The sequence below is a fragment of the Lagenorhynchus albirostris genome, chromosome 8 (genome assembly GCF_949774975.1).
Source record: "Lagenorhynchus albirostris chromosome 8, mLagAlb1.1, whole genome shotgun sequence".
Taxonomy (NCBI): Eukaryota; Metazoa; Chordata; class Mammalia; order Artiodactyla; family Delphinidae; genus Lagenorhynchus; species Lagenorhynchus albirostris.
In genome coordinates this window covers 76,048,080-76,071,648 of record NC_083102.1, presented here as the reverse complement: position 1 = coordinate 76,071,648, position 23,569 = coordinate 76,048,080, and the positions used below count along the sequence as shown (strand labels likewise).

The 23,569-nt window shown below is 39.0% G+C and overlaps 1 protein-coding gene across 3 annotated transcripts in view; it reads right to left on the bottom strand.

Moving 5' to 3' along the window:
* Positions 1–23,569, bottom strand: part of ELAPOR2 (endosome-lysosome associated apoptosis and autophagy regulator family member 2) — a 289,621-nt gene that overhangs the window by 212,451 nt on the left and 53,601 nt on the right. For 2 of the 3 annotated variants that reach the window (XR_009542019.1, XR_009542017.1), the window contains exons 2-5: positions 20,206–20,277; positions 9,168–9,241; positions 7,827–8,194; positions 4,659–7,308 (exon numbers count right to left, since the gene is read on the bottom strand). The gene's annotated coding sequence lies outside the window, so the exon portion shown is untranslated. Of the gene's footprint in view, positions 7,309–7,826; positions 8,195–9,167; positions 9,242–10,215; positions 10,267–20,205; positions 20,278–23,569 lie in introns of those variants that run through there. The other variant, XR_009542018.1, reaches the window with a different exon arrangement.

The window sequence follows — 23,569 nt, the reverse complement described above, 5'->3', positions numbered from 1 at the left end:
CATTTTCCCACGGGAGACAAGAGGCTAGACAAGGGCACCTCGTGACAGAGGCACTGAAATGGAGAAGGATCCTAGGGGCTTTTCATGTTCCCCTTTTCCTGAGATTTTTGAAGTGTGAATGGTGAAAAAGGATCACAGCAGTAAATATTCAGGCTGGTGCGATAATGAAAAAAATCAGTCATCTCAAAACAACTTTATCTCCAGGGTGACTTCAGTAATTTAGGAAATAATGGCCTGTCTAGATATGAATATGTTTTTCTTGACTTTTGGAAAATACATGCAAACTTACATTTCACAAGGTAAAAAGAGGCAGGTGACAGCTAATTATTTATTGACTAAATATTCTATAAATATTACATTTGAAGCTAAGCTACAAACAGCCAGAAAATAATGATGCATCAATTTTTTCTTTCTGTTCATTGAGCATTTTTCAATTAAAATTAATGCTAAGAAAGAAACCAAATTAACAATGGTTGTCTTTAGGTGGTTGGTCTAGAGAGTTATATGTTTTTTCATTCTACTTTTTTATATTTTTCCAATTTTACATAATGAATATGTATTAAATCTGACAAATTATCAGGCCTTAAAAAATTAGTGAGGAAAGGTTTGTTTTTTTTTTAATGTAGTGAATGTCAGTAGTTGAAAAAATAAAGTCACCTCTTAATCATCAGGAGGCAACTTTGTATCAGTGAGCTGTAAAAGTTTCCTGTAGTAATTATAATCCTTAAAATATGCTGTGAAAAGGGAGACCAAGTAGCCTACCTTTCTTTAGGAGACAGTCATTCTGCTCTGTCTTCTGAGAACTTTGCCCCATCTTTCCTAATGACAGAGAAATCATAGATTATTTAAATCTACAAGTAATCTACCAACATGAAAACATAATATTATTGAATTTAGATTGACAAAAAGAAGGGTGATCATGAAGAACTTAAGCTTTATCTGCAATGTTTTCATTTTTGGAGCAGGGGTGGGCAAACTTTTTCCATAAAGGGCCAGAGAGTAAACATTTTAGGCTTTGCAGGTCATAAGGTTTCTGTGGCAACTGCTCAACTCTGCCTTTGGAGTTTGAAAGCAGCATAAACGTGCATGCAGCAGAGTTACTGTAATGGACTGCAATTTTTGTGTTTGCATGTTATGGGATTGTCTCTTGATTTTCTACCCATGGGTCAAATGTGAGAGAGAAAACAAGTATGCATGGATATAAATGTGTAAAATCAAAGTGGTCTTGTGTCTTGAAGTACACACCAAAACTATGTGATGAATTTTGGCCTAAATGAAGTTTAATAAAGAAGTCTCAGACCGGAAATCAATATACATGGGCTCTTGTTCTACATCTACTCCCAACAAACTTAAATTTGGGGGGGCCCTCAGTGTTTTCCTGTGTAAAGTGTGTCAAAGCATTCTGAATCCCTCATCCCTAGCCTCCAGAGAACAGCCATCACAGTCACACAGCTATTTTTATAGATGTTGGAGCTTCTCTCACTAATATATTTCTTAATGCCTTAGTGAAGGGAGTAATCGCTGGACTTTCTCTAACATTACAGTGGAGGAAGCAGGGCAGTATAAGACTGCATATGATTAATCCACTCTAAAGTTCCCACCTCCCTAAAACTTTGAATTTCTTCCTTAACATTAGGCCTGGAAATTCTGGCATCTCAACCTCAACGAATGTAGACAACCACTGAGTCCAAGTTTCATTCAATCAACCAAGCAAACTGTTACAGCCACTTCCGGTTGCTTGAACCAATGCATTAAATCCAGACTCCCTGTGAATTCATATCAATAAACTTAGCCTATCCCTGACTTCAGACTATACTACAAAGCTACAGTAATCAAGACAGTATGGTACTGGCACAAAAACAGAAAGATAGATCAATGGAACAGGATAGAAAGCCCAGAGATAAACCCACGCACATATGGTCAACTTATCTTTGATAAAGGAGGCAGGAATGTACAGTGGAGAAAGAACAGCCTCTTCAATAAGTGGTGCTGGGGAAACTGGACAGGTACATGTAAAAGTATGAAATTAGAACACTCCCTAACACCATACACAAAAAAAAACTCAAAATGGATTAGAGACCTAAATGTAAGGCCAGAAACTATCAAACTCTTAGAGGAAAACATAGGCAGAACACTCTATGACATAAATCACAGCAAGATCCTTTTTGACCCACCTCCTAGAGAAATGGAAATAAAAACAAAAACAAACAAATGGGACCTAATGAAACTTCAAAGCTTTTGCACAGCAAAGGAAACCATAAACAAGACCAAAAGACAACCCTCAGAATGGGAGAAAATATTTGCAAATGAAGCAACTGACAAAGGATTAATCTCCAAAATTTATAAGCAGCTCATGCAGCTTAATAACAAAAAAACAAACAACCCAATCCAAAAATGGGCAGAAGACCTAAATAGACATTTCTCCAAAGAAGATATACAGATTTCCAACAAACACACGAAAGAATGCTCAACATCACTAATCATTAGAGAAATGCAAATCAAAACTACAATGAGATATCATCTCACACCAGTCAGAATGGCCATCCTCAAAAAATCTAGAAACAATAAATGCTGGAGAGGGTGGGGAGAAAAGGGAACACTCTTGCACTGTTGGTGGGGATGTAAATTGATACAGCCACTGTGGAGAACAGTATGGAGGTTCCTTAAAAAACTACAAATAGAACTACCATATGACCCAGCAATCCCACTACTGGGCAAATACCGTGAGAAAACCATAATTCAAAAAGAGTCATGTACCAAAATGTTCATTGCAGCTCTATTTACAATAGCCCGGAGATGGAAACAACCTAAGTGTCCATCATCGGATGAATGGATAAAGAAGATGTGGCACATGTATACAATGGAATATTACTCAGCCATAAAAGAAAACGAAATTGAGCTATTTGTAATGAGGTGGGTAGACCTAGAGTTTGTCATAGAGTGCAGTAAGTCAGAAAGAGAAAGACAAATACAGTATGCTAACACATATATATGGAATTTAAGGAAAAAAAATGTCATGAAGAACCTAGGGGTGAGACAGGAATAAAGACACAGACTTACTAGAGAATGGACGTGAGGATATGGAAAGCGGGAAGGGTAAGCTGTGACAAAGCGAGACAGAGGCATGGACATATATACACTACCAAACGTAAGGTAGATAGCTAGTGGGAAGCAGCCGCATAGCACAGGGAGATCAGCTCGGTGCTTTGTGACCGCCTGGAGGGGTGGGATAGGGAGGGTGGGAGGGAGGGAGACGCAAGAGGGAAGAGATATGGGAACATATGTATATGTATAACTGATTCACTTTGTTACAAAGCAGAAACTAACACACCATTGTAAAGCAATTATACTCCAATAAAGATGTAAAAAAAAAAAAACCTAAAGATAAAAAATAAAATAAGATAAAAAATAAAATAAAAAATAAATATACTTAGCCTAATCCAATGTTATAGTCCATCTATCTCAATCTAACAACCAGAAAATCCATTCCCACATAAATTCACCAAGTTTCTGCCAGTATATAATAGCAAATTTTGCAATTATTTTGAGCAAAGCTATGTAAGCAGCTTTTGGCAGGAAAGCGCCCTTTACAGGAAAGAGCTCTTTGCAGGAGGCCCCTTGGTCTTGTCACTAACCTTTAACCAGGCGCCCCCATGCTCTACTCACCTCCGGCCCTAGCACACCTTTCAAATCTTTTTTTTTTTTTTTTTTTTGCGGTACGCGGGCCTCTCACTGTTGTGGCCTCTCCCGTTGCGGAGCACAGGCTCCGGACGCGCAGGCTCAGTGGCCATGGCTCACGGGCCCAGCCGCTCCGCGGCACGTGGGAACTTCCCGGACCTGGGCACGAACCCGCGTCCCCTGCATCGGCAGGCGAACTCTCAACCACTGCGCCACCAGGGAAGCCCCCCTTTCAAATCTTTTGATCACACAATACTTTGCCTAACTTGTTGGTCTTTCCATAGATCAAAGAAGTAGAAATGAAGAATAAGTAATTAACAGATGACCAGGTCTCTTCCCTAGCTTCCCCTTCGGTAATCTCGTGAATAAACTGTGTGAACAAGATAGCATCTAAAGATCACAAGAAGTCGACAAGCCTGCACGCAAGCCTGCACGCGGTGGGAGATGGCGATGACTCTGACCCCCTACCTCAATGATTAACTGAGGTTACTTCCCTTTTTCTCTTTAATAGCTTTCATGGCTGAACAGAATCTTCGGAGATGGCTTTTGGGGGACACTGAGTCCACCATCTCCTCGGATTGTCAGCATTCTGATTAAAAGCAACTTTCCTTTCTACCAACATGTGCCTCTCTCTTGGGTATTGACTTTCAAGCAGCAAGCAGCCAGACCTGAGTTCAGTAACAGCTACACTCTCCTTGTACTCATACCCTGTACTTGTTCTGACTTGAGGTCATCAGAGATGGTGCTGGTGGGTCTTGACAAGGCTAGGCCTCCTTTGTTACTGCAACCAACTTAGGTGAGGTTATTACAGGACCTTGGAATAAGGGAAAGCCAGTTTCCTCAGTTACAGCAGGAGGCAAGGGAGGCTCAGAAAAACTCAGGGGTTCCAGACTCTCTGCTCCATCTGAATTCATACAGGTACCCCACTCCAGGTCCCACTCCTTCCCAATCAATGTCTTAGCTTTCAAGTAACAGATTGGCACTTTATAAATCCAGCTTTTATTGTAATTCTGCAACCAATTAAATTACGGCCTGATCGTCAGCAAAGTCAGCTTAGTGGCTACAGAAAGTAAAAGACTCTTCTAGGGTGGCTATAGAAACTCTCTGAATCTCCAACAGTGTCTAGTTGAGAGTTAAAAGGTCTGAATTTATCATTTTCTCTCAGTAAGCTCATCAGTTCAATCAAGGAGTTACCCTACCTTCTAGATTTCATAGTTTTCACTACAGCCAAAAAGATATGTATGACAGCCACTTGGTATCCAAGATGTTTGCTTCAGCAAACACTTCTTCATAGTCAACCACAAGAGATCATTTAATTAATCATGATACTAGCGCATGTCATGGACTATTAACAACTCATTTTCTATTGCCAAGGCATTAAGAAGTAATTCAAGGCCAAGAACATAACTGAACCAGCTCCAGAATTCCACCTTTTAGGACATGTTTCCCGGGACCATTTCTATTACTACATGTTGGGATCTAGTTAGGAAAACAGACACCAAAGTAAATATTTCAAGAGGGAATTCAATATTATATAAGGAATTGGTTACACAGGTGTTGGTGGGCTGAAAGGGCAAAAACACTGAGGTAACCCAGAGATAATAAGTATAGCTACCACCCCTTAGGCTAGGGAAATACAAAGGAGAGTTTAGATTATCAGAGCCTAGAATCTCAGAGGAGGGAGACCTGGCTGCTCCAGGTATCTCTAAGCACACAAAGGAGCAAAATACCCAAAGAAGCTGAAGCCTGGAATGAAATGGCCATGTAGGTGCCTTGTTAACGGGAACAGCAAGCCCACAGGATGATAATCCCTTCTTTCCTCCTCCTAACTTCCAATTTCTTTGAAAGGCCTGCTACTCAAGGAAGCTGGCAGGCAAAGGATTCTGGGAAATGTAGTTTGCAAAGCCCCAGCTACATCATCACAGAGCAGACTAGAAATAGGTTAAATGTGGAGTGAAATGACAATAGCTAAGTAACTGGTATACTGCCATCTCCCAAGGGGAGACTCATATTAATGAATTCAAAAGACTGAAGCATTAAAAACCAAATGCCCACTTAGTTATACAGTTTTTTAAATTGCCATATAACTAGAAATGCATGACGCCAATAGGATCAGCACATTCTCTCTCTTTAGAGGCAGACTTCCATGAGGGTAAACAAAAGAAGTTTTGACCCTCAGTTCCAATTCAACCTTTACATTCAGAGTTTTAGATATGTGTAAATACTAATACCCTCCATGAATGTCTCTGGTGTCAAAATCCTGATTCATCTTCTCATTTTTAATTAGTCCATCCAGAATACCGCCTGAGCCTTTGCCCGTTAAAATCAGGGAAGTGAAATCCACTACTTCTTCAGTTCCTTAGGTTCCTTGTATTTAGCAGAAAAAAAAAATTAATTTCTCAAATTCTGTGGCATGACCAATCAGGATTCTTTGTGGCTAGATATGACAGAAACCTAACTCAAACTGGCTTACGCAAAAAGTAGAATTCATTAGTTCATGCAAATCTGTCTATATGTGTTTATCAGGTACACCGGTATTCAGTTATCCAGGTGAAGAATATAAAATGAAAAGCTCTTCCTCATTGTTCTGGCCTGTTGTTGACTTTAAGTGCCTGCTCTTGATGCTTGATAGTCTGCCAGTGACCATATAGAAAGGACCTACCACCTCCCATGCTCCAGTTACCTCCTCTTCCGCCTGTGCTCAAGCAAAATATAGCTGTCCCTTGAACAATACAGGGCTGAGGGGCACTGCATTATCCAAGTATGACTTATGTAACTCCATTATCCGCAGTGCCTACATATCCCCAGTTCCACATCCGAGGATTCAACCAACCTCAGAAGGAATAGTACTGTAGCATTTACTATTGAAAAAAAATCCACCTATAAGAGGACCTGCAAAGTTCAAACCCATATTGTTCAAGGGTCAACTGCATACAACCACTAGACCCTAAGGATAGTTTCAGCAGTTCTTTATTCAATGGTTCAAGTGAAAAGTGCCAACTGTAGAGGACAAGGGAGTGAAGGATACGGGATTGGTCACTGAGCCTCCAATGCAACTACCTCATTCCTTTGCACTACAGTCAGACCTCCATATCTGAGGGTTCCACATGCACAGATTCAACCAGCCATGGATAGAAAATATTTGGGAAAACACATTCCAGAAAGTTCGAAAAAGCAAAACTTGAATTTGCTGCATACCAGAAACTTCTTGTATAGCATTTACATTGTATTAGATATTGTAAGTGACCTAGAGATTATTTAAATTACATAGGAGGTTACGCATAGGTTACATGCAAATACAATGCCATTTTATATAAGGGACTTGAGCATCAGTGGATTTTTGGCATCCGTAGGGGTCCTGGAACCAATCCCCAGGGGGTACCAAGGGATGGCTGTACTTAGAGGGGGTAGGCCTCTTTGCTAGCTGGGGCATCTGGAGAAAGGAGGCCAAGCACAGGGCTCTGACATTCCGTGCTCTCTCCCTTCTCTCCAACAATACCTACAGTCCTCTTTTCACCCTACTGGTGTCACAAATTCTCTCCATATTCTGAAAAGCTGCTTCTCCTGTCTTCTTACTTCCTACACATCATGTTGAATACAGAAGTTTTCTCCACCAGTCTCTTGGCTCTGCTAGAGAAGGAGTGAACACAGGTCTCAGGTCTTTTGGCAGAAGGGGTAGAAAGAGGTGAAAACTCTAGCTCTGTCAGTAGAAGAGAAAGAACTGGGAGAGGATCTTCTAAAATCTAAAATCAAGGAATCGTAACAATAATTGCTAACATTTATATAATATTTACTATGGGCCAGGCACAGTTGGCTCACAGATACAAATATCAATTCATTTAATCCCCACAAAAATCTCATCGGAAATCCTGGGTCCTCTACTTATTAACCATGGGATAGGCAGGACACCCCTTACCTCACTGAACCTCTGCTGAAAATGTGGATAATAGAAGTAGCTACCCCATGGCTCATGGGGTTGTTGTGAGGATGAAATAATAAAATACATAAAACTGTTGGCTGGCCCCTACCTAGAACAGAGTAAGCACGGAACAAATCATTAACATAGTTTTAAAAAAAAAACTTATGAAACACATCTTACATGTGTAAGATGTAAGGCTAATTAATTTCCTTTACAAATTCCCACCTACCTGGCATGAATGAATCTTATAACTCCCCACAGATTCCCCACATTTCTCTTGGAGTTCTGCTTCTCCCAACCAGGCGGTGGGGGGAGGGTAGGAGGGAGAAGGGTTCTTCTTAGGGACACTGATTTTCTTTGCAATCCAGTCCAATGGTATCATGACTTCTCTCCAATCTTTACATTTTTTCCTAAGTTCTTCCCTTTTCCCCCAAAGACCTAAACTTTTGAAACTCAGAACTCAGGAAAAGATTCCTTTGTCTCTGCTATACACTGTTTCCCTCTGAAGGCAGGAAATGGTGCCCCTGAGTCCTCAAAGTATGGTCCTCAGACCAGCAGCACTGGCATCTCCTGGGAGCTTGGTAGACACATGCAGATCTAAAAAAAAAAAAAGAAACCAATCTATGAAATAAAGCAATATGCATTTGGGACTCTGAAAAAAAAATCTAACTATAGTCAAATCTAACTGTAACCAATTAAACTTAAATATTGAGATGAGGAGAGGTTGTTCTGCATTAATATCTGTGATGGTAAATTTTATGTATCACCTTGAAGAGTATTTTTGAATGTGATTCATATTTAAATTGGTGAACTTTGAGTAAAGCAGATTGTCCTCCATAATGTGGACGGGCCTTATCCAATCAGTTGAAGACGTGAACAGAACAAAAACACTCGCCTCCCAAGGAAAAGGGAATCCTCCAGCAGACTGAGTTTGGACTTCATCTGCATCATTGGCTCTCCTGGGTCTTGGGTGCACCAGCCTACACTGCAGATTTTTGAACTTGCCAGCCTCCATAACCGCGTGAGCCAAATTCTTATAATAAATCTCTGTACACACATAATCAGAATATATATGCATCCTGTTGGTTCTGTTTCACTGGAGAACCCTGATTAATACAATGTCTAAGTTAGGAAATAGATTCCTCCTGGTAAAAACCACTCAGTAAAGACCACCATCTTAATGCCACTCCAATGTCTCCTCTTAAATGGCTGAGAGCACCCCAGTCTGCACTAAATGTCTACACAGATCTCATTTCTTCAGAGACTTTCTACTTTGAAAGCAAAGAGAACTGGAGACTGATTGGTTAATTGATTGATGCTTGCTGATTCTTACAGTTTAATTCTGTTTATATGTGTAAACTCCTGCCATTCTACCTTGTTTAATGTTGATTAAACATTAGACTTACAATGTCGGTTATTCAAAGTCAAAATATTCTTCAGATTCCTTCATTGTGATTCTCACTGCAACTTAGATTTTTCCAGCTGTGCTCTAACCCGTTTCTCAATTGTTACAGAATATGTTATAATGCTTTGCACATAATAGGCAAAAAACATTTACTGGTTCACTTACTTCAATCCCATATAAGAAAAGCTCTCCATCTGTCTTCAGTCATTTGATATGAATACATTTCTGGTATAAAAATCCTGAGATGACAAAAAACAAAACAAACTGATTCTTATTCTCCTTCAGTGACTTTCAAATTAGATTATTTTAAGTTTTAAGGTCCAAAGGCACTCTTTGTTGGAGGAAAATTGACTTTAGGAAATATACTAATACCTCTAGAGTTAACACATAGAAAAGTCTGTCTCATTCATTCATTCACCGAATATGTGTTAAACTCACAGGTTTGGGCAGCACACCAGGCTAAATGGTAAAAAGATACCACCAAAGACTGACCCACAATCCCTTATCTACAATTTGGAAGTTCTCAAAACTGCAATTTTCTTCTGAAATTTTGTGCCAAAATTCATTTGGCTGCAAAACTAGATCTCAGCTAACACAAGGCTATTTATGGCCTTTACAGTTTCCACTCAACTTGAATGTTTAGGTATGTCATTGTCAAAATATTTATGTATTTGACTTCAAGGGAAAGATCCAGACCCACAAAGCCTATTTCATATTAATGATTTATGCACCATTTTACCTTTTCAGAAGGTGGGGGTGGGGGAATCTGGTTCTGAAACATTTCTGTCTCCAGGCATGTCAAATAGAGATGGCAAATCTGTTCTCAAGGAATTTATAGACCTGTGCACATTAGAATCACCCGACCAGCTGTTAAAGCGTGTCAGTGCTCAGTTGTCACTCAAGATCTTTTAAAACAGAAGCGCTGGGGAGGCATCAGTATTTTTTTAAACTCTCCAGGTGATTCTAATATGTATCCAGGTTCGAGAGCTACTGTAATTGATATATAGAATGATAGGATGCTGACTGGGTGACTTTGGGGGTGCCTGCCAGAGTTCAGAATCCCATCCTCTAAGGGGTATGCAGAAAAACTGCAGTATGTTGAGAAGAGAGTGACCAGGAGAGTGGGGAGGGTGGACATTATGACCTAAGAAATCATGATATCAGAAAATAACTCAAGTACTTGGAAACATTAGATGGAGAAGAAAAGACTTACATAAAGTATATATAACATCAGCCTATAGGATCTGATTTTGTCTGCAGGGCTCTGGAAGATAAATCAAATTCTAATTCAATAAATATTTATCAAACACTCAGTGCTAAGATCTATGCCAGAGACTTTCATATATGTCCTCATTTAATTACTTTAATTCTCAGTTAATGCTATTCTTACCACAATATGAAGTAGGTATCAGCCGTCTTTTACAAGTGAGGAAACTGAAGCCCAACAGAAGTAGAGCATTTTGCCCAAGATCACAAAACAATTAGCGAGTGGAGTCAAAATTCAAAACTAGTTTTTCCAGACCCTACATTTACTGTTCTTTCCGTAACTCCCTCCAAGAGCAAAAGACACAAGAAGGCAGATTTGAGGGCTTTTAATAAGAAAAGATTGTCCTAATCATTAAGATGTAACTGGGAATGGCATGCTCAGTCATGGGATATAGTGAGTTCCCCATTATTGGAGGTAATCAAATAGAAATTTATTGAATATTTAGCAAGAATATTGTAGAAGGGTTTTGATGTCAGATAACACATTGGATGACAGATTTTGAGACTCTCCCAACTCTGAAACCCTTAAATCTATGACTTTAAAACACACAAGTAAAATGTTAAATAACAAAGCAAGCCAGCATACAACTAGGACCCAAACATATAAGCGATACAGGAGTTTCACAAACAGGCAAGGGGTTCTGTGAACAGTGTGCCCAGAAACAACTTCCTAGAGGTGCCTTAAAGAACGGTTTGGGGGACTTCCCTGGTGGTGCAGTGGTTAAGAATCCGCCTTCCAATGCAGGGGATGTGGGTTCGATCCCTGGTTGGGGAACTAAGAGTTCGCATGCCACAGCTAAGGAGCCCGAGAGCCGCAACTAAGGAGCCAGCCTTCCGCAACTAAGACCCTGCACAACCAAAAATAAAAAAATAAAAATTCACTTATTAAAAAAAAAAGAATGGTTTGGGTGTGGGCAGGGCGTTTCATGAGGAGAGAACTGCATACAAGGCAAGGAGATGTATTTGGGAGACAAGGATTATTTCAGCCCATCTTGAGTAGAAAGCTCATGCAGAGAGGTAAGATTGAGTACCAAGATTAGAAAAATAGAATTGGCTGGAGGGCGCTGAGGGGTTGTTGTTTTTTTTTCTCCTAACAATGGACAGTCTCTGGAATGTTTTTTTCCAAAGGATCATAAGAATAATACATATTTTTTAAAAAGACAAGAAATAGGAGATGGCTACAATCATACAGGGCCCAAAAGAGGTCAGTAGCAGGAAGATTAGAAAGAAAATGACAGGAAGAATCATCAGAACCTTTACATGGATTTTAAATGTATTAAAAATGTACTTGTAAAAATGAAACTATGACTGTACTAAAAGAAAATTTAGGTAAACTCTTTTATAGTCCTGAGGTGGAGAAGGATTTTCTGAGTATGATTCCAAAGTAAGAAATAAAGGAAAATATTGACATTTTTGATTACATAAAACAACATTTCTGGTTGGGTAAAACACAGCATAAGTTAAAAGACAACTGGTGAACTTGGAAAAATATTAGCAATATGTACATAACATTACTAGGACTTAATATCCACACAATATCCTTAATACAAGTGTTCAAAAAACCACTCTGAAAGAGATGAACAACCCAAAAGAGAGAATATATAAAGTACATGAATAGGAAATTCACAAAATAAGTGAAATATTCAAAACATCAAATGAGACCTAGGAGAAAGAGGCACTTCAATAAGCCAATGGTAAAAGCAAAATTTTGTTAATTTAGCAATAGGAATAAAATAATAAAATCTGTACATTTTTGGCCCAATAACTTTACTTCTAATAACTTAGCCTAAAGAAATCATCAGTTAAGAGTACATGTATAGAGATATTCATCATGGTGTTGTATATAGTAATAAAAAGTAGATATAAGCTAATGTTCTATAACAGGATATTGCTTAAATACATGAAGGTACATCCACTTATTTGGATGCCATGAAACCATTAAAAATTATTTTCTACACATGGATTTATGAACCTGAAAAGACGTACACAATTCACAAGGCAATTAACAAGTTAAGAAGACTACCAAAAAACATATATAGTATAATCCCATTTTTGAAAACACATTTGCAAGCACAAATGTATAGTGTCTGGAAGAATGTACATTACAATATTGAGGAAAGGTATCTCTGGATGGTGAAATTACTGATAATCTTTTACTCTCTTCTCTATACCTATTAAAATATATGAAATCTTATATCTCAATGAATTCTTTAATATTTATTTTGCAAAAGCACAATAAGGCCCTTTTTACTTAGGAGATAGGGAAAGAATTAGCCTGACTTAACAACTGGATATGGGTGACAAGAAAGACAGCAGAATTAATAATGGTACTGAAGTTCTGCCCACAATTAATGTGAGAATAAAGTGGAACTGAAGAAAGGGTGACAGCAAGGGAATCACTTTGGAGTTGAGAAATTGAATTTCCTGTTAATCTTTGTGTTCGAGATGACATGAAAGACAGGCGGAACTATCTGGCAAGCACTCTTCGTTTCTCTGGCCAAAAACAAAATGATGAATGTGGGAATCACACAGGTTTCAGCCTACTCTGTGTTGCAAGTAGAATCCTATCCTCAGTGGATGGTTTTGAGGCAGGGCAAGGACTAGGGTGAGGCAAGTGAGATGTAAAATTTAAGGGGTGCCAAAAACCTAAGAGATCAAGATACATAATATTTTATGCAATATTTCAGAACATCAAAAGTATCCAAAAAATCCACGATGAACAAAATATCGAAAGTTTAAATAAAGATATGATCTTATTATTAATTTTTCATTCCTTTTGCCCCAGGCTCTGATATGCTCAAGACGAAGCTACCACTGTTCCCCGTCCTTATTTAAAGTTTTGATGTTGTTTGGCATTGATTTTTTGCATTAAAGATGTTATGAAGATGTTATGCATATTCATTATTGAAGGGTATTTTTAGTGCCCCTTAAATGTGCCTGAGGCAGGTGCTTCATTTGCTTCACCCTAGTCCCAGTCCTGTTTCAGAGAAATGGAAATAATTTTACCTGTGTGTATTATTTTACTAGTGCTGTCAAAACAAAGTACCACAAACTGGCTGGCTGAAATGAAATTTATTGTATCACAGTTCTGGAGGCTGTAAGTCCAAGATCAAGGTGTGGGCAGGCTTGGTTCCTTCTGAGGGCTGTACTACTGACTCTGTTCCATGTCTCTCTCCTAGCTTCCTGTGGTTTGCTGGAATCTCTGGTGCTCTTTGGTTTATAGCTGCATGACCCCAATACCTGCTTTCAGGACTTCATGGTGTTCTCCCTGTGCCCATGTCTGCCTCCACATTTTCCTTTTTTTTTTTTTTTTTTGCGGTATGCGGGCCTCTTACTGCTGTGGCCTCTCCCGTTGTGGAGCACAGGCTCCAGACGCGCAGGCTCAGCGGCCATGGCTCACGGGCCCAGCCACTCCGCGGCATGTGGGATCTTCCCGGACCGGGGCACGAACCCGTGTCCCCTGCATCAGCAGGTGGATTCTCAACCACTGCGCCACCAGGGAAGCCCCACATTTTCCCTTTTTTTAAGGACACTGGCCATATAGGATTAGGGGCCCACCCTACTTCAATATGACCTCATCTTATTTTAATCAGTTACATCTGCAATCACCCTATTTCCAAATAAAGTCACATTCTGAGGTACTGGGATTTAGGACTTCAACATATGAATCTGGGGGTGGGGGGACACAATCCAACCTATAACACCATGTTTACTAAATTTTCTATCTGCTTTAGTCTGGTATCCTTTAGAAGCCTCAACACAGTTAACCCCAGAATCTCTGCTCTGCACTCAGCAATGAGCAGGATCGATTTACAGCCTCTGGCTTCCTTTTGACTACAAAATGCTATGACTATTTGGACTATGAAATCTATGTCTGTTGAGAAGCAAATGTCTCGTAGGCTGGAGGATTTGTACGTGCCTCTGTATTGCCTACTCACCAGTCCATTATTCCTGACTCTTACAACTCAGGCTCTGGAACAGAAGGAAGCAAAGAAGAGTTGAAAAGCCAGTGAGCAGCATGAACCCCGGGAGCTATGGGAAATCCTAGGGGTACCCCAATGCTATCTCCAGTCACACACTCATCCTCCACTCCCTATAGCTCATATCCAGTCTTTAAGAAAAAATGGAAGCATCGTGATTTGCATTTTTACTTTTGCCTTACGTCACTAAAGTAACAGTGACCAGCCTTAATTGAGTGCTTTTACAGACATGACGTAATCCTTACGAAAAGTCTAAAAAGTAATACAAATATGGAAACTGACGCCTAGAGTTCACACCGCTAGTAAGCAGCGGACCCAGGATTTATATCCAGATCTCTCTGACATCAGAGCCCTGAAACAAGAAACTCTACTGCATGATGGATATAGATTTCCAACCCAATTCTAGAGCTCTATCAAAAGAGAGTTAAAAAAAAAAAAAAAGAGAGAGTAAAGCCAGTCCGACCAGGGTCAGACACAGAAGATAACCCTCCAAACAAACCTCACTTCCACCCTTTTCTGCCGCTCACAGAGACTGACCACGCGCTGACCGCCCAATTACACAGAGTATAAATTTGGAGCCCTTTTGTAGAGGCACTCCTGCTGAGTCAGTAACTTTCTAACAGATGCTTAACAAACACGATCTTAATAGGAAACTAGTATATGTTCCCTGGCCAGTGTGATCATAGTTTCCATGAAGGTCAAGGCAGTGAAGCTCTGGCCATAATCTCACTCAAACTCCATTTGAGTACCAAGGGGTTCACTCTGAGCCAACAATGGTGGAGTTGATCAATTGTGTTTCTACAAAATCTATAATCTATAAGACTTTCTCCTCTTCCCTCATCAAGATCTTTGCACAAATGGTTTTTCATAAAGAGAGTTAGCAAGGATGGTAGATAAATGAGCAGAACGGACAAATGTTTTTCACCTAATATAATTTAACATTTTGTTTGTTTTTAATTTATTTATCTTATTTATTTTTGGCTGCGTTGGGTCTTTGTTGCTGCACGCGGCCTGTCTCTAGTTGTGCCGATGGGCTTCTCATTGAGGTGGCTTCGCACCGCGGAGCACGGGCTCTAGGCGCGCAGGCTTCAGTAGCTGTGGTGCTGGGCTCAGTAGCTGTGGCTCACAGGCTCTAGAGCACAGGCTCAGTAGTTGTGGCGCATGGGCTTAGTTGCTCTGCAGCATGTGGGATCTTCCTGGAACAGGGCTCGAACCTGTGTTCCGTGCATTGGCAGGCGGATTCTTAACCACTGTGCCACCAGGGAAGCCCTAACTTAACGTTTCAATGAAGCCACTTAATGATATGCAACAGATAGGACAACTTGGTCTCTGTAACCCATGATAATTAACTCAAGGGGTAAACAACTAGAATATTAAATAATGTTGGCCCAAGGGAAAAAGAGGAATGAGAGAAAGAAATGCAAAGCTTGAGACATCTCAAGCCATGCTGTGGTATCATTCACTTTTTTAGGGGATTTGCAGGAAGGAACAGCAACAAAATTAAGAAAGAATAGTAAATGGGCCTATCTCCTTGCTATTTGTTTTTTTATTGTCATCCTTTCATGACAACATAAAATTAGACATGGTAACCCTCATGGAATTTTGTTTTATGTATTAAAGGATATTCCATATTTACTCAACTACCTTTACCATGCTGATTTGTATTAAGCTTTGTCACCATTGACACCTTAATGTTGTCATTCTTCATAAATTGTTTGCAAATTCTCTAGAAAGCATTATTCTGGAACGTTCAGGTTAGGAGAACGAAATATCCCCTCTTAAAGTAAGCTTCCGTCCCATTATCGATGCCTCCTTGACGAGTTTTACAATATCTGCTCTCCCCTCCCATTATGCCACCATCTCTCAATCTAGTTTTAGTCAAAGCATAAGAACGCTGTGATGTAGATCTGAAATTATTTCACCACTGTCTGCAGTGATTTCCCAGGGCCTGGCGTACTCTTTGACTCTAACCTTCAAGAGATGCACGATTTGTCTTTTAAATCTTTTAGTCAAAAATAATTTTAAAGTCATTTCAGAGCTTTGAAATAGAGCATAGAACCAAAAATTAAGCACGAAAATATGTCTTTGATGTAAAATTTTATTCCTGTAGAGAAGATATATATTCACTATGTACTGTGCTCATGTATGCTCATGACATTATTTCTGATGGGATATCTGAAACCAGACTCAAGAAATAGCCTCTTTCGTGGAAGAGTAGCTCCATCCTTGTACTATATGCTCTAGGTTCTCCTTGTTACAAGGAGGGTCATAAAACTCAATCTACTCCTGTTTCCTGTAATTTTCACCTCTTTACTCCCTTCCTTCTAGGATAAAAGAGCTGTGACTATCCCTTTCTAAGGTGAAATATACTCAATAATAGAGTAAAAATGTACCTAGCTTTAAAAAAAAAAACTTGATAAAATAAAATGGAAACACACAAAATAGAATAATTCATCAGAGCCCTAATTATGATTCAACTACCTATAAAATTACATTTACAAACTTATAAAATTATGTTTATAGACAATTTTTCCGTTATTATTGGAAGGAATATATCTATAATTATGGGGGTAAAGTTTTGGACTTTCAGACCTCACCAGTGCCCCATCAGCGGTAAGCAAAGTAATAAGGGACCTATAAATCATTAACATTAATAATGGGTTCTTTAGAAAAAATTATATTCAGTCTTCCCATTTTGAAGGGAAAACACTACATTATCATTTAATGAGTAAGTAGCTTTTTTTATTACAACATCTTGGTGAAATAATGGCAATTTTCCCAAACAGAAAATGAACAAATGCCTCTAGTCTCCACTAACTGAACCAGCCCTTTCTTCCTAAGTATCAGGTCCTTTCAGAGTCTTCTGAATACACTATGAAAATAGACAAGAGTCTGGCAGACAGAATCTTTGGAACTATTATGCAGTTCAGTCAACTGGCATCATGGGAATAAATAATGAGATGCTCAAGCCTGGCTCAAAGGCAAACATTCCTGCAAAGGTTCATACATAGGTTAAAAACCTGTCCACATTTCATTATATCCTCAAAGTTCAATACTACACTAATTACCATTAAAACCTCCCATAGTAAACACCATGATATAAGAAAATGGGTGAGAAAAAATCTTACACTGTGATTTTCATCTACAATTCTGAAATATTGGCCTGGGTGGGGAGCAAGGGAGTCTCAGCCAGTGACTTCATCTTCTTTCAGAGGTGTTCTGGCAGTTCATGGAACCTTAGCCTTTAGCACTGGAAAAAGGCCCAAGATAGATCAGAATACTCCTGACATCATATAACCAAGCATGTTATATACTTAGATCTATATGTGGACTTCTCAAGATCTACTTAAAGAAAAAGAAAGAAAAAGGTATATATGAATATTAGATACATATGTATTTAATGTAATATATATACATTATATATGTGTTACATATATATATATATTACATTAAAGCAATTCAGAAAGACAAAAGGGTGAGGTACACAGATTAAGGTGGGTTCAAAATATTCCCTATCTTCAAACTTCTGTTCCTTAAATGAGTTCTAGCATTTCCACTTGGAAAAAAAATCTCTTTTTAAACTTAATCCAGATATAGAAGAGGAGATATATCTGCCACTCCAACCACCTTATGCCAACCCCTATCTTCTCCCCAAGGAAGGAGGAATTGCTAAACCAGATTGGTAAGGCTCAAAGTACTCATTTGGCCACCCTTAAAAGTATAAGCATTCGTCAAGCATTTAAAAGCATAAGGCACACACAGATGCTCTTTGGCCTTCTTTCTTCTTGGGGTTGGGTGTGTAAATAAACCTGGAATTGCCAACAAGGAAAGGCAGGTCCTTCCAGGTCTTAGAGAACTGGTTATTGCTTCTCGCTACGGTAACTTGTGGCTTCCCAGAGGGTAGCGACATGTCAAGATATAGTTTGGGGTTGGGAACAACAGGTGGGAGGCCCTGCTTAGGCTTCCATGAATGCTTTTAAAATAAAGACTGATAAATTAGAATGTGTCCAGAGGTCCAAAGAGGTACAAACATAACTCTCTGGGAAACACCGATCTAGGCTATCGTGGATCAGATAAATGCCCGTGGGCCAGCTGTCCTCCACCTTGTCATCTCCTCTTGTGAAAGAGGAATTGTAATTCAAGGAAGCATCCATGGGATGAGGCAGGAGTTGGTTCTGCGGGCTAACCGGACCCGAGTCTCACATATACTCGATCTACAGAAGCGCAGTGTTCCTTGTGACCTGATATCACTAGATTAACAAGACTGGTGGAGCAGAGAAGGAGACACACAGCATGATCCACCTAGGCCCTGAACCCTTCACCCCACCCCAAGGACTGCCCACTTTCTAGAACTAATAGAAAAAGTACAATCAATAATGCATTAACCAGCCTTTTCAAATTCCTCATGGGTCAGCAAGCATGGGCACTGCTGAATTTTACACTTGAGAAATTAACCAATTCTTGATTTTATTTCAAAAGTCAGAGTAATAAGGAAAACACTTTTTCTTTTCCAGGAAATTCATTTAAAAATTGGCATCTCACATATAATAATAACACAGTAAATCTGGAGCTAAAATAAATAAGAAGTTTTCTCCCTAATTATCCTATCAATCTTTGAAAATCCTTAGATATTAATTTTAATTAGTAATATCTCCCTCCCGCCAGCAATAACAGTCACATAATATGGTGGTTCTGATAAAATATTGCTTATGTATGCAACTGAAATATTAAAATTTTTAAATTGAGAGATAAAAGTACTCCAAGACACTAGTGTGATTATATTCATTTCTGTATTTCTGAAACGGCAAACTCCTGGAATCAACCTAAATATCCATCAATGGGGGTCTAAATAAACGAATCACAGTACATCCACAAAATAGTATTACATTATGCCCTTTGCTTTTTTATTTTTAACTAAATTTTATATCCTGGAGATCTTTAAACCATAAAAAAAGAACTAGGTAGATCTGTGTGTGTTTTTCTGGGAAAATCTCCAAGACACAGAATTAATTTTTTTAATGATAACATGATCCCATTGTTGTAAATTTCTTAGAGAGAGTGTGTGTGTGTGTGTGTGTGTCTGTTCCTCTGTATGAAAGGCATATTCTTTCGTTCAACAAATATGTATTATGCCCTGTTATATGCCAGGCACTGTTTTTTTTTTTTTCAAGATATTGTGGAAACATTGAGGAACAAGACAAAGTCCTTATTCTTATGCAGCTTATTTGTGAATGGAGGAGAAAGACAGTAAGCAAGTACATAAATAAGATACTTTCAGATAGTGATCAACACTTATAAGAAAATAAAACAGACTAACGGACGAACTGCGTAGGATCATCTAAGGTAACACCTGAATGCCAGACAAGATCGGGGGAGAGTCTTTCAGGCAGAAGAGCCATCTGATGCAAGACCCTCAGACAGCACAAAGCCAGTGAGGTGAAATACGGTTAAAGGAAATGGCAGAAATAGTGGAAGAAGCAGGCAGCGCCAGATCAAGAAGAGTGTTTTAGCTCATGTAAAGGAGCTTACATTTTATTCTATATGCAGTGGAAAACTAACAAAACTGGGATTGGGTGATGAGGGAAATGACCCAAAATGACATACATTATAAAATGTAAGTCTTAAAAAGTGCATAAACACTCCCCATGCCAGTCCTTAGGATGCATTAGAAACATCTAATATTGAGGGAGAAACTTTTTCTCCATTGTTTTTTTTTAACTATGCACAAATAATACTTGAAATGCTTAATGAAAAAAAATGGGTTAATAATGTAAGGTGGCAAACAGACGCTGAGAATGTTTTCTTGTTTCTTTTGTTAATGTGCAATACTTTTTTCTAAGCATACCTGTCTATAATGTCATCAATCTTCTCCAGACTGTGAGCAAGAGTAATGCCATATTAATATCAACTAAGATCGTCAAGCTTCTAAACTCCCCACCAATTCAGGCAAAACTTACCTTTTAAGTTCTCCCTCTCTTCCAGCCAACTCAAACCAATTACTTAACCTCTCTGAATCCTAGCTTGGGTTTCTGTAAAGAGAGAAATGATAGCAACCTTAGATATAATGAGTTAATGCAGGAAGAATTCAAAGTTAGGTACATACTGGACCAACCCAGAAAGTTAGTACAGGATACAGAGGCTCACTGAAATAGGATAAGACCTGAACATCTGCATTTTATTGAAAGTTTCCAGGTGATTCTGATACATACCCAAGCTTGAGAACCAGCAAGTTAACATATCTGCCTCAACTAGTGCAATTCCAGGCATAGCAAGCTCTAATAAAGAGGTGTTGGGCTTCCCTGGTGGCGTAGTGGTTGAGAACCCGCCTACCGGTGCAGGGAACACGGGTTCGTGCCCTGGTCCGGGAAGATCCCACATGCCGTGGAGCGGCTGGGCCCGTGAGCCATGGCCGCTGAGCCTGCGCGTCCGGAGCCTGTGCTCCGCAACGTGACAGGCCACAACAGTGATAAGCCTGCGTACCACAAAAACAAACAAACAAACAAACAAAAAAAACACAACTAGGTAGTTGACCTCACTCCTTCTCATGTAATATGATGGGCAAGGAGGATCCCTTACTCCCATCTCAGGGAGAAACAGAGACATGAATGGAAGGACAGAGGGATTTCCCAGAAAACAGAAACAAGGTCTGCTAGATTGGCAGCAACTTCCTTGACACCACAGAGCCCTTGCCACTCCTGCCCATCAGGGTTTGAATGTTTGCTGTGGACCAGTGACAGGTGGATGTTTTTACTCTGTCCCTTTTCAAATGGAAGCTTATTTTGCAATTTTTCCTAATGTTTAATTACTGCATATGTCTGTGTTGAAATTAATAAATTACAACATACATACAACTTAAACTGTATTTAAGTTTTTACATCATTTGACACTGGGGAAACACGAGGAGACCACATGGAAAGGAATGAACATCACCCAGAGACCTTGGACTTTAAAGAGAGTGAGAGGGTTATTTAAATGGGAAGAAAAATGTGACATTGGGGTACCAAAGAGGTGGACTATGAAAATTCACTTCTACTAGCGTGATGAGTGTACCCTTGGTTTTTTATCTCTGCTTGCAATAGCTGTTATCCCTGTTTAGATTTTTTTTTTTTTTTTTTTTTTTAGTACTTGCTAGTCTGGGAGATGTAAAGCAATGTATCAATGTTAGTTTGCATTTTTATCACTGCTAGCACATTAGAGCATCTTCTAATATATTTACTGGCTGTTTGGATTTGCTCTTGTGAATTGCATATTCATATCCCTTGTTTATTTTTCTGTTTGTCTTCTTTGTCAAATTTTAAGACCTCTCTGTATGTTATAGTTATTAACCCTTGCTAAATCCATCATCTGTTTTGCAAATATTTGTTCCAAATTGCCTGCAGGCATTGCTTATAGTTAATTTTGCATTAAAAAAATTTAGTACTTATATGCTCAGATATATCAATTTTTAAAATAGATGCTAGAAAAAATTTTTATTGTAAATTTTAAAAAAATAGATGCTAGGCTTATTTAGTAGTAGTAGCAGTAGTAGTAGTAGTAGTAGTAATAGTAGTAATAGTAGTAGTAGTAGGGTCTTTCTCTCCCCATAGCCTGTAAATGTTGTCTCTTAGATTTTTTTCTAAAGTTCTTAACAATTTAATTTTTATACTTAAGTCTTTTAACTGGAATTTACTTTTGTATATGTGAAACACAGGAATCCAATTTCATTTCTTATAGATGGATGACCAGTTGTGCCAGCACCAATTATTAAATAAGTCTTTTCTCCCTGAATTAAAATACTCCTGTCATACGCTAAATTTTAATGTTTCCTGCTCTATGTCTGAATGAACAATTTGTCTACTATGCCGGTTTCATATTACTTGGGTTGTAATGGCTTTATACTATGTTCTGATATCTGCAGTCTCCCTCACTATTCTTTTAGATACATTTCTCGACATTTTTAAGATTTTTTTTCTTCCAAATGAACTTCCCAGTTGCTGTGTCCAGTTCCACAAAACAAATCCAAGTTGGTATTCTAATTGGAATTGTATGAAATGTATAAATTGATTTGAGAATAGTTTTTTATAATTAAATCTTCTCATCCAAGAACATGCTATGCCTCTCAATTTGTTCAGACCTTGATTTTATATTGAAAATTTGTAATTTTCTTCATGTAGAGCCTTCATTTGTTTTGTTAATTTTGAGGGTAAATTGATTGCTTTAATGGCATCACAGAGACCGACTACCTTTCCCCACCCCATGTAACTTGCTTTGGCCAACAAAGGGGGCAGAAGTGACAGGATGCTAGTTCTAAGCCTAGGTCTCTGTATGCCTTGCATACTTCTGCTTGCTTTCTTTTTTTTTTTAATAAGTGGTTTCTTTTTTATTATTTATTTATGTATTTGGCTGTGCCAGGTCTTAGTTGTGGCGTGCGGGATCTTCGTTGCCATGTGTGGGATCTTTAGTTGTGGCATGCGGGATGTTTTCAGTTGTGGCATGCAGGCTCTTAGTTGCGGCAGGCAGCATCTAGTTCCCTGACTAGGGATTGAATACGGGCCCCCTGCGTTGGGAGCACAGTGTCTTAACCACTGGACCACCAGGGAAGTCCCTCTGCTTCTTCTCTTGTACCTTTCCCATAGCCATGAAAAGAGCTTCCTCTGTAGCCACTGCCCCTTCAACCTAGAGACAGACCTTACAGCAAAGCCACTCAGCCAAGCCCAGCCAAGAATTACAAGTGAAAATACCTGTCAAGATGGTCCATGCCAAGATCCTATTTGCCATTCCCATTGTGCTCTTGGGAGGAATGCAATTCCCTTGCTAACTCTGCTGTGACTTATACTGTGTACATCAAACACAACCAGCCCTGCCATTTTGACCACGGCAGATTGGACCAGATATTCCTGTCTATGCTAAAAGCAGACATGGTAAGCTGAACATTAGAAAGAGCTAATCCTTGGAGAAACTTAGAATAAAACTCTGCCCAATAGGGAGTCCCTGTATCAAATGGGAACGTATCAACACACTTCGTTCCTCTTGTTAAGGATGAAGTAATATGTACCCAGAAGTGGGTCACTATAGCCATTGTAAGGTAAATGATTGCTCTACTAATCCATGTAGCTTGCTTACAGGCCAGTTTGGGGTATGTAAAACTGGCATGTAAGAAAGTTTACATTCTCTTGGGTTTGACCTATGCATGTCAACAAATCTCTATTTTCTAACCTTTTATTTTCCACAACAAAAATAATAGCTGGTATATTTTAGTTTTTACCATAAGCAACAAAAATAATACCAAAGATATCCAGTATTTAATAACACATATGTCATTTTGTTAAATCCTAATAAATT